Consider the following 12,883-nt stretch of genomic DNA (forward strand, 5'->3'; position numbering starts at 1 on the left):
AGAGAGAGCAAGTCTTCTCTTTCAAATATCTTGGTCTCCTGTTAGACCCCTCACACAATTTCCACCTCCAACTTAATAATATGTGTAAAAAACATCACCCTACTTTTCTGGGCACTAAATAATATTCCTTATCATCTTGTACTCTGCCAGGTCTGGAATATGGAAAGAAATCTACCCCCTCATCTCAAATTTAGCCTCCATCTTATATCAACAGCTTCTGCTAGAAACTTCACCACTATTCAAACACTAGAAAAAAGTGTAGATTTATTGCACACTCTCCAAGAAATGAACAGTGCTGTATAACACTAAAAAGGCAGACTGGCTCCCAGTTAACCAAAGAGTAGGCCTCCTCCTGGAATTCCAATTGTTCAGACTCCTGCATGTACATATTCACCCTCCTTAAAACTAAAAATAGTAATACATAACCCCATATACAACATCAGAAACTTGAACCATCCAGGCCCTAAGGCACAAATCCCATAATTCAAGCTACATATCTCTGACCATGCATTCTCAGATCTTGCGTCAAATCTGTTTGGGGTCTATCCCACCTAAAATTAAAGCCTCATCCTCTTATTCCAAGTTCCATTGTCTAAACATCACATTTAGTTATACAAGCAGACTGTACTTCAGGTCACATCACTTAAATTCTACTCTAACTATTCCCCTCTGTACCTTAACCACTAGGATCGTTTTCTCCTTTTCGCATCTCTAATTTTATCCTACTCTAATTTTTTAAATGTTTTGTCACTTTTGTACATATTGGAAACTAATACATTACATCTTCTATGTATCCAAAGCCTTACTGTACCATTGTACTGTTTTGCTGTCACTTATGTGTTAATATACTCTGGTCCATTTTGTATGTGTACTCAGTTTTTGACCCCAGGCTGGGATTACAATTTGTTTTGACCTGAATCTATGCTCTATCAGGTAAACAAATTCAAATAAAACTAAGTACAAACTGCTTGCATTGTATATATTCAAGGAGTAACTTGCTTTGCCCTCCTCAAGAAAGGAGGTGCAGCATGTGGATGGATACTGGCAAGGCATACATGGTCATGTGACTAAACTGCTTTGTGCTTGCTAGGATACTAATAGATTAACCCAGCACTACTTTGTATGTTTGTGGGGTATAGCCATCGAAACTGACATGGATACTTCTTCATGATCTGATAAAGGAGCGAGAACTGCATCATTACATTCAATACCTAAAACAGAGGGAATATGAAATGATTAAATAGTCAATATATGACAAAAGTCTAATCAGGAGTGCCTAGGTGGGCTACAGTCTATATAATATTAAGTTTGCAGGTGAGAAAAGTATTATCAGTTAGGTTTTTGCTGTAATGTGGTTTTCAGCACTATGCTTGTATTGATTTACAGTAGAAATGTTTATCTCTAATAAAGACATGATGAGTAACCATGTGAGCATCTTTATGGTTTAAAGAGTGCAAGGCTTCAGAAATAGACAAAAATGAGTATAGAATATCTACATTTTGATAATAAATACTTCATTGTATAATCATACCTGTTCAAATGCTGGGATTTAGGCATAGCACAATGATTTTGGCCTCAGTTGAAGCTTTGCTTCTCCTATAGTTATGATGTTCCTCATAAAGGCAGACCTATTTATGAGTACATACTTAACTAACTTAACTAAATACATAAACAAAATATATACAAAGATTCACTGCCATGTCCTCTATAGGGTCTAGTATATAAATACCTTCTATCACGTAAATTAAGAAAGTGTTCCTCTTTTTGACCTTCTGCTGAGATTTTTCTGACCCTCTGCGACGATTTTTAAACACTAGAGCGATCACTTTTAATGCATAGATGTGGAGAGGTATGAAGACATTAGCTCCATGTGGAGAAGAGCATTCAGCCATTGTCTCCCCCACTTTACCTGCTTCACATTATAGCACAGTGTCCTTAACAAAAATGTGAGCAAACCTCATTAGAAGATACTGTTGAGCCAATCATGTATATCCTGCATCAATTACTAAAAATATGTTTGTTGTCAGCAGGTACTACCTTAGTTTTGGCTCAAAAAGTATGTCAATGCCCAAATTATTAATATACTTAAAAAAGGAGTGACACTTCATCTTAGACTAATATCCCTAGAATGTATAGAAGGGATTTCATTACTTGTTAAACAGTCATGTAAGAGGCTGTAAAATAAATGCAATGTGTGCCAAAGAACTCAGAAGAATGAGATAAGAAACAAGGAAAAACTGCTCAGATCACCTGGGTGTATATATCACATCTGGCCACATATGACTGTGCAAAATGTAATTTGCTTATTTCTCTTTGGCTCAGGGCACATTATAAGATTGTACTGTTTTCATTTGTATTCTAAGATGGTGGCTGAGCTCATGGCCTCCCAGTGAAAGACTAAGAAAGGCTGTAAACTGCTTTCAGTGATCACTCCTTCTCTATGGTACAGGACCTTGGAGTGAAAGGCGTGGAGTTGCTCAGTTTGCTCATTACACAGGGGTACAGGAGAGCTTGCTCACTCCAGAAATATATATATATATTTTAATATTGCAGCTGTTGTATTGTTCATGACCTTGAGTACTTGTGAAATGAGTTTTAGAGTACTTAACCACATAAAATATGCGTTAATATTGACAAGGTTTGGTTTCCTGAACTGCTGTGTTTTAAAAAAACATACAGGAGTCACTGAGATCAGAGAGAAAGAGAGAGTAAGAGAATGACTGAGAGACACTGAGCACATTCCTCTCAACTCAAGAATTTAGAATAAAGCCAAGGATGTCCATGAGATCAACGAGTCAGTATTTAAATATAGCTACAAACATTTTCTTAGCAGTAAATAGTATGAAATGATAATGTTTGAATTCAGTGACTATTGGTAATTTCCAGTGATTTACTAAAAAATCATTTTTCAGGGATAGACCAGAATTATGAACAGTTCAGAGGAATGTGTGTGTGTGTGTGTCTGTGTGTGTGTGTGTGTGTGTGTGTGTGTGTGTGTGTGTGTGTGTGTGCGTGTGTGATGTGGGGGGGGGGGCAATGCTATATACCGTATATATATTTTTTCATTTGATCCCAGTGAGACATCTGAAGCATACTTAGTCAAGAAAACAGTATTTTCACTGGGCACATTTTTGTATAAGGCTCTGTGTGTATGTGGATGTAAAATACTTCCTCTGATTACAACTACATATGCTACAGCAAGTTTGAAACATTAGGTAATGGAACTATTTTGCATTAAAAATATAAGTATATATATATATATATATATATATATATATATATATATATATATATATATACAAATAAAAATACAAAACAATGTAACAGATAGACCATTACCTGAATGCAATAATGTCCTTTAGTGTGGGCATTATAGGGAATTAATGGAGCTTGTAGGGATAGAGAGGTCAATCTCTGCACATCCCTGAGTGTTTATTATTCTACTGTGACTACCACCCTGTCGGTCATTATTCCTTGCCTACTAAGCAAAATAGTCTTCTAGACTGAAGACACAAATGATAGATTGTGTGGCCTTAGCTTTATAGTGCATTTCTTCTTGCATGATGCTTTGACAAGATTTTTTTGACATGATTGGCAACATCAGGGAAGAAATTAATAAAGGATTTCTTATATCCCTGTCCCTGGAGTGAATGTTTCCTTATATTTTGATAGCTGATTCAATGAGTCCATTTTACCATCATCAGAGTCTGCTAGGGAATTTTATTTTTGTACATGGACTGCAAATAGTCAATAGGCTGTGTATTTCCATGGTAGCACAAAGGGTCTCTGTACCTTGGTTAAGATGTTATCTGCTCCTAATGGACTGTTACATATGGTGACACCCCCAAACTTTCCTGAGGCTGTCCCTGTCTTTACCCTATCTGCTCTCTTGTATTTGTTGGGGAAAGTGCCTTCTCCTGGAGTTGCTTGGTTATCCACAGTGCTGCAAAGTAAGTGTGGGTGCAGTAGATTAAAGGTGAGCTGGGAGATTGAAAACTATGGTAAGATGTCTGCCATGTAAGTTGCAAACAGGCAAGAAACCTAAAGTGTCTGGGAAATGCCAATATGATAGTATAGCTGTCTGATGTCCGCAAAGGCATTCATATGGGTGACAATGTAAAATGAGACATCTTGAAACAACCTATCTTGAAAGTCCTCTATCTGAAAGAGTTTACTTTCCCTGATTTTGTCTAATATCCAGAGCTAATTAAGCAGCATAGGGATAACTACATTATGTGCCTAATCTGGTTCTTGCAGTTGCTGGAATGATACATGAGATCTATTAATCACAGTAGTAAAATACAGCTTTATAGTAAAACACAAACTAGGAACCAGGAACAACAAATACAGACAATCCAAAAACTGGAAGTACTGAAGACACCAGTGAGCCAGCGAGAAGTTTAAAAATTTATTAGTAATAAGCCAACAAGATTAAGTGCTTTCATCAGTATATAACCAGGATGTCATCAGAATCTAAAAATTCAACAAACACTACAATATCTAAATAATAAAATATCACATGACCACCACATCAATTAACAACAGAAGCAAATTTGTTAACCTTATGTTATCAACTACAAAATAAGGTAGTTGTTAGAACATAAGGTGCAGGGCTTACACTTTGTATGATTTTAAAAGCAGTACACTACTAATTGAAATACAGTCATTAAGGTCAGGGTACACACAAGCTTTCAACTTTAGTTGCCCCATCATTTTTCTGTATTCGATAAGATCTTCCCATGGCCCTCCACTCAGATTCTGGGGTACAAAATCCTATCCAAAAAATACAATTCTTCAGATTCTGATGAAGTTTTGGTTATAGAAAGACAAAAACACTTAATCTTGTTGGCTTATTACTAATAACATTTTAAACGTCTCGCTGGCTCGCTGGTGTCTTCAGTACCTCCAGTTTTTGGACAGCTTGATAGTAGTTGGCAAGGAGTTTTCCAAAAACTTAGTAATATTGCTACCCTGAACATTCTTATCAATATTGATACCTTTCTCTTTCTCTCTGATTCCAGCTAGTGTATGACTCTTTCTTCTCTGGTGGTTATTTAAGTCATCTACTTTAACCTAAAGAACTTTTATTTAAAGCTGATGGACTGATAAAATAGTTTGGATGACCCAATCTCATTAGCTTATAATAGCACTGCAGAATTTATGGAAGATAGTTTAACAAGCCATAAATCAAAGTTTGCTCTATATTGGGTGTCTACTACTTTCATTTCTAAAGTGTCTGTTAGGATCTTAGTCAGCAGCCATGCTGTGTTATCCATTTTACTTTCTAGAGTCAGGCGCTTCATCTTTCTGACACACTGCCACATACATCTTCCTAACAATGGACACAAAATATACAAACATCTTTCTTAGGAATTGAATTCTATACCAAATTCTAGTTGTGTAAATCCAAAGGCTGTTAGTTTGACAATTTTGGAAAAAGCTGTGTGTGAATGTTGATGAAAAACTATCACAGAAGATTAGTTTAATATGATTAAATTTGCTGCAGTATAGAGCATCACAGTTATGTTACTGTCCATGATGATGGCACTGATGTTTTTTACAGTATCATTTTGTGAGACTTGTATGTCTCCTGGTTTCACTCAAAAACTCCTATTGAATGCACAGGTAAGTTTATTTGTCCCTTCTGCTGCTTTCTCTGAGCAATCAGAGCTTTCATAAAGAATAGAAAGTGGTCTTTCTTTTCACGTTGGGCCATCAGTTATGGATCAAAATATCACCTTTATATATATAATGTTGTAAAAGATGTGTGTATTTGCAAGCAGTTTATACAAAGTGGCACATATTGTTCAGCATATCCTGCAGGAGCAGAATATTTGTTATGTTCCACTTTAATAAAGCACTCAAACACCAAAAGACCTTTGATGACCTTTATTGCTTAACATAATAAATAACAAATGCATGAAACTTCATTAACACAATACAACTTCAATTCCTTGGAAGAGAAAACATAAAATAACTTTCCATAAGGGCACTGTAAATACTCACCCATGGAATAAGCAGCATCCCCCATTTTTGGCTTATCCTCACAATTACAAGGCAGCATTCCACCGGTCACCTTCAACATTTCTTCACCAATCCAAAACCACCAAGTCCAAACACCTCCACCATCAAACTTTTGCCACCTCAAACTCCTTCCACCAATTATCCACCAGAGGGTGAACAGAAGAGGGGCAAGCCTGTCCCTCTTCTCCATCCACAATTCAATACCTTAACAGGATGGGCAGGGAGGGCAACAAGATCACACCAAATGTGACTCCCAACAACCAAATCCCACCTCAAAAGCCTTCATGACCCACCCCCACCTTACCTCACGTCATCCCTTAGTTTCCAACCTGCTTAACCCTTTCAGCCTACTCCCTTCAAAACTCTCTTAACTACTCACCTTATCAGCTTCTTCTCCTTAATTCCCAGCTCTCCCCCATCCATTAAAGATGTCCCATGACAGCTTTGTCTGTTCCAAACTTCATTTGTCACGTTCCACTTTAATAAACCACTCAAACATCAAAATACCTTTGACGACCTTTATTGTTTAACATAATAAATGATAAATGGATGAAACTTTATAAACACAACACAACTTCAGTTCCTTGGAAGAAAAAAACATAAAATAACTATCCATAAGGACAGTGTAACCACTCATCTTTAGAATAAGCAGCATCCCCCATTTGCTTGCTTATCCTCACACTTACAAGGCAGCATTCCACTGCTCATCTTCAAAATCTCTTCACCAATCCAAAACCACCAAGTCCAAAACACCTCCACCATCAATCTTTCACCACCTCAAGCTCCTTCCACCAATTATCTGCCAGAGGGGAACAGAAGAGGGGCAAGCCTGTCCCTCTTCTTCTCCTACCAGCCAAACAAGCTGTTCCCCCTCACACTTTGCCATCACTAACCAGTCCCTCCAAAAACAACCCCAAATTCAAATTAAACAAATCAAGTCCAAATTCACTAAGGTGAATCCCATCTGCCCTATACCACATGGGATTTCCATCGTCAAACTCACTGTGCTGGATGGTACTCGCCCCCATCCCCTTCATCTGTTTTGCTAACATAAAATTCACATACCTATGAGCCTTCCCAACTGCAGAAAGCTTCTTTGCTTCCTTCCAAACTAACTGAGGATTAATCTCCAACCAAACCAGACACACTGATGGATAAAACTTCCTAAAGGCTAAAAAATCTTCACAAATATGATAAACTAGCAATCTCTTTGGTATCACTCCCAAATCACTCTCCACTAGGTGAATCAGCAAAATTCAAGGCAACCCCCACTGGCTCTGTAACATCATAAATACCTAGCTGAACAATACACGACAGAATGGCCTAAAATGATAATCCTTTCCCCTAGGAAAAAAAAAATGAACAAAATAAACATACCAATCCTTATTTAATATAAGTCAGAAATGCCTTAGAAGACCACTGCCCCACCCTTTTAATGACTTCAGTTGAACTGCCTCCTTTCACTGGATCAAATGCCCTACCCATCCTGAAAGAGTGAGCAGAAAATTTGTTCCCCTCTAAGCCCACAATGAAAAGGACCCTTCTCATGACTAAGTTCAACTGCCCCCCCATTAATTCCCTAGCACCTACGGATGTAAAAATGAACTCGTGCCCTAGCCTTTCTAGCCGCACTCATTCTCCTTCGCCATGCTACCAGACACACCCATTCTGACTTAACTACCCCCAAAACTATAGATGCCCCTTTCCCTTCTTGATCAGTTTTCAATGATGTCAGCCTAATGTGCACTGTCCTTGGCAACATCAGAACATCATCCCAAACCAATGACCTCAGCAACTCTGAGACGTGAAAAGCTCCGCAGTACATCCATACACTCAATGTACCCCACATCACATATTCCTTTGAGCTTCAGCATACTCTGCTTAAACCCTGTAACAAAATTCTTAAAATTCCTGTAGTCACCTGCCATCTCCTATCCCTAGACGGGCCTTCCTCTCTACCCTATCCTTTCAACACTCGCTCAACTGTCCAGGACTTAGTCCAATCCTCTAATTTGGCTAACTGAGCAAACACACCAATTGCTGCCAAAACCACTCTTACTCATCTTACTGCCTTGCCTTGTACCATCAGCATTGCTAACTAATGCAACAATAAATCATCCGACCACTCACATTTCTCTTCTGGTAATTGCATCACAAAAGTATCAAAGTCATGCAACGCCCTACAGTACTCTTTCTTGGTCAATACCACCCATGGCTGCTGCACTAACCCGCCAATCACTGCAGCCCAATCTGCCAAACCATGGGGTCCCTTGCAGCTGTCGTAGCCACATGCTGAAACCTGAAAAACTGAAAACGAGAGAGGCTGTCAACAATCTCATTCTTCACCCCCGGAACATGTACCCTGTAAAAGAAAAATTAATCAACAAACTCTGCAACACTAGCTTATGAAGAACCAGCAGCAATCATGCAGATTTAGCCACCTTAACCTGCAAAACTCTCACCACAGCAATATTGCCTGAATTAAACACTACCTTCCTACCCTTCAAATGATCCTGACACACCACTGAGGCAACCCAAATAGACATAAGCTCCAGGAAGGCAACATCCATTCTTCAGGCCAAAGAGGAGACCATAACACTGAAATCCATTGCCCTGCAAAAAACACTCCCATACCCAACCCCCCAGTTGCATTTGTAAACAACTGTAAATCCCCTTGACCTACCCAGTCTGTCTGCCAAAATGTGATCCCATTAAACTGCTGTAAAAACTGTAATAGCAACACTAAGTCCTCCCGTGCTAACTTGCTAAACCTTATCCTGTGTTGTTTACTTTTACCTCCTTTCAAAAGGAAAGCCACTGACATACAAAATATACATCCAGGATGCACTGCCCTGCAAGCAAAATTCAACAACCCCAACAACTCCATGACATCTCTCACCCGAACCTTACTCTTGGACCTCATCCATATTATTTTCTCTTGTAGTCGAGCCACCTTCTCGTCCGACAAGGGAAATAAACTTAGACTTGCATCCACATCCAATCCCAAGAAATCTAGCACCTTCACCAGGTCCTCCAGTTTATGTTTAGCCAATGGCATGTCCAACTCCATGCACATCCCCAAAAACTTGTGCATCGCCACCCGTGCTCCATCTTTCCCCTCACCCACTAGCAAGAAGTAATCTAGGTAATGTACTGCTCTCTGCCCTTCCACCCTCTGTTGCCATATCTATTGTAAAGCCTTACTAAACTTTTCAAAAGTGGAACAAGCCACTTCACATCCCTTCGGCATAGCTGTGTCACAATAGAAACTATCCCCCACTACCATGCCCAACAATGGCCAATCCTCCTCCCAAACCAGCAACAGACAAAAGGCCGACTCAAAGTCAACCTTTACCAGCCAAGGGTCCTCAAAACTTCTAATGATGTGGACCACATCATCCACGGATGCATACGTCACTCTAACCTCCTCCCCAGGGATGCAATCATTAACAGAATTGCCTTTCGGGTAAGATACATGATGTATTAAATGAAACAATCTCAGTCTTTTCTTGGGAACCAAATCCAAAGGTTACACTTTAAATTGAGTAAAAGGCTCAACAACCTACCAACCTGACACTCCTTCTCAGTCAAGGCTTCTAGCACATCCTCCCTCAATCGCACTGACTTCAAATGTTTTCCCATTTTACCTTCACCCACTAAACTAGACTTGATCAAAAATCCACTTAAAAACCCTCAACCAATTCCTTGGCCACTGCTGGCAGCGGATACTGTGCAGCAGCTCCTGCAGGATCTGCACCTTAATAGGTGAATGGGTCCCCTGGGTGTCTCCTAGTTCCCCAAAAGGACCACCCCTTTGGCCACGAAAATTGACCCTGGCCCGGTCCACTTGCAGCCCCAAGGGAGCCCCACTCCTTCCTCTCTGACCCAGAAAGAAGGGCTCCTGACCAGTAAACTGACTCTCACCCCTACCTCATTGTGTCGCTCAAATTTCACCCATACACTTTGAACAAGCATGGGAGAATCTGCAACCTGTTCAGGAACATCTCCCCACATTAAAAGCCCAACATACTCCGACACTCCCTTCTGCTGGCTTACCCAATCTATTTCCCAACCCAAAGCTGTCCATCATAGTTCACAGCCAGACATCAGGGTGTCTGACCTCCCAGTACACTGAATTGTCAACTGCCTTCCTATTGTGAAATTTCTGTTCATACCATAACCATGTATTACCTGGCCATATCCTTTATGCCTCTTGTATAGTCAGAAAATAGGCCAGGAATGGAAGGGCCAAAGTATTGTCCCTTTCTAACTACACTACCATGTTATATTTAAACCCAAGACCTAATTTTCCCATGTTCTCTGCTGAAACTTACCCACACACCTGCGACTTAATGCCACCAAAGCTGCCAAGAGGTCTTTGTCGTTTGCCGTCTCAGCTTCCATCAAGCATGACACTCCATATGCATCAATTAACTCAAAAATATCTATGTACTCTCGCTTCCAAATCTTCTCCTTCACCACAATTGAGATGTGAGGAGTAAAAAGGATTGCTGCACCCTCCTGCTTTAAAGCCTGCATCGTCAACCAATCCCCCAGATGTGTCCCAAAGTCTGACCCTACATCATCTAAACAAGGGTCCATAGCTTCCCCTAGCAATGAAAGAGAACTATCAAAACTCTAATCGTGACCCCCCCCCCGATGTCTGAAATTCCATACCACTGGCCCTGCCCACACTAACATCCTGTGAGACCATGGTCCATCAATGAACCCTACCTTGCAGCCCCATACTCAACCCAATGGCATTCACTCCCTGCTACCTGTCCCTCAGCTTCCCTCCCCGCAGCGACTAATAAGCCATTACCTGACAGGGATGAAGGTGGTGTCACCAGTGTTGCAACCTCCGTTGTCCTCTCCTCCAGTGTCAGCATCTGACCTGCTCACTTGGCTCTGGTTGCTCATGTACTATTCCCAGTCTGTCATCTTTTCCGAGTCTTAGGACCCTGCGTGCTGGTAGCCTCTTCCTCATTCATCATCTCCCGGAAGAAGTCCTCTGCCTGGGCCACAATGTTCACCCATCTCTGCCTCAAATCCTGTACCTCTGCCATGATGATCCAGCTCGATACCTGAAGCACACTGTAAGTACATGTACATGTCTGAAACAAAAAAACACCACACACCTTTAAACATAATATAATCTGACACTTCTATGCATGGACAGGAAAGGTAGTAGAGCCACTCAAGTAACTTCTTTCCTGCACCTAACCATTATAATTATTTTTATTTATTTATTTATTTTTTTTATAAGAACCAAGCTGCCTTTACTTACAAAAATAACCAACACTGCCAAGTCTCAAACACAGGGCTCTATACACTGGGAACACACCAATGTACCACTGCACCATAAGAGCTATCACTGCAGAGCTGCACGCAGAAGCATTCACAACAAAAATGACATACCCAAGTTTACATCAGACAGATAAATAATTTATGACATTTTTACGATAAACCCCCATAATATTGAGACACACAGTAAAATTACTGTCCTACAACATTAACCTGCATCGCAAGCTGCCTACCTCTTTGCATCCTTCCAAACTAACCAAGGAATAATCTCTGACCAAACCAGACACACTGATGGATAAAACCTCTTTAAGGCTAAAAAATCTTCACAAATATGATTAACTGCCTGTTTGGTATCATGCCCAATTCACTCCCTGCTAGGTGCATCAACAAAATTCAAGACAACCCCCACTGGCTCTGTAACATCGTAAATGCCTGAAGTATCCAGTTCAACATCAACCCTCTAATACCATGCCAGGTAACATTCTATCCAAAATACTGCAAGCCCAGATCCATGCCATTGGTCCTAACTGCAGCCCACCTAGCTACCCAATACATGAAAGAATTGCCTAAAACAATAATCCTTTCGCCTAGAAAAAAAAATTAACAACAAAATCAACATACCAATCCTTATTTAATATAAGTATCCAAAAACAACAGGAGGACACAGGATAGGCTCCAGGTTATAAAACTTTAATCAGGCACAAGCACTTTCACATCTGCTTCTTTAGGTGCATAAAAACAAACTGAAACCAGGCGTGCACCTGAAGAAGCAGATGTGAAAGCGCTTGTGCCTGATTAAAGTTTTATAAACTGGAGCCTATCCTGTGTCTTCCTGTTGTTTTGGGGTACTTTGCTGTAGCTTTGTGTAGACACAAGACCCTGCAAGTGAGTGTTTTTCATTGTTCTTATTTAATATAAGTCAAAAGTGCTTTAGAAGACCACTGTCCCACCCTTTTAATGACTTCATTCAAACTGCCTCCTTTCGCTGGATCAAATGCCCTACCCATCCTGAAAGAGTGAGTAGAACATTTGCCCCCCTCTAAGCCTACACAGAAAAGGGCCCTTCTCATAACTAAGTTCAACTGCCCCCCCATTAATTCCCTACCACCTATGGATGTAAAAACTAATTCATGTGCCCTACCCTCTCTAGCCACACTCAATCTCCTTCCCCATGCTACCGGACACATCCATTCTGACTTAACTTCTCCCCAAAACTATAGATGCCCCTTTCCCTTCTTGATCAGTTTTCAATGACCTCAACCTAATATGCACTGCCCTTGGCAACATCAGAACATCATCCCAAACCAATGACCTCAGCAACTCTGAGATGCGAAAAGCTCCACAGTACATCCATACACTAAATGTACCCCACATCACATATTCCTCTGGGCTTCTGCATACTCTGCTTAAACCCTGTAACAAAATTCTTAAAATTCCTGTAGTCATCTGCCATCTCCTATCCCTAGACAGGCCTTCCCCTCTACCCCATCCTTTCAGCACTTGCCCAACTGTCCAGGACGTAGTCCAATCCTCTAATTTGGCTGACTGAGCAAAC

The sequence above is a fragment of the Protopterus annectens genome, chromosome 7.part0, assembly GCF_019279795.1.
Source record: "Protopterus annectens isolate FY-2018-M chromosome 7.part0, PAN1.0, whole genome shotgun sequence".
Classification (NCBI taxonomy): Eukaryota; Metazoa; Chordata; order Ceratodontiformes; family Protopteridae; genus Protopterus; species Protopterus annectens.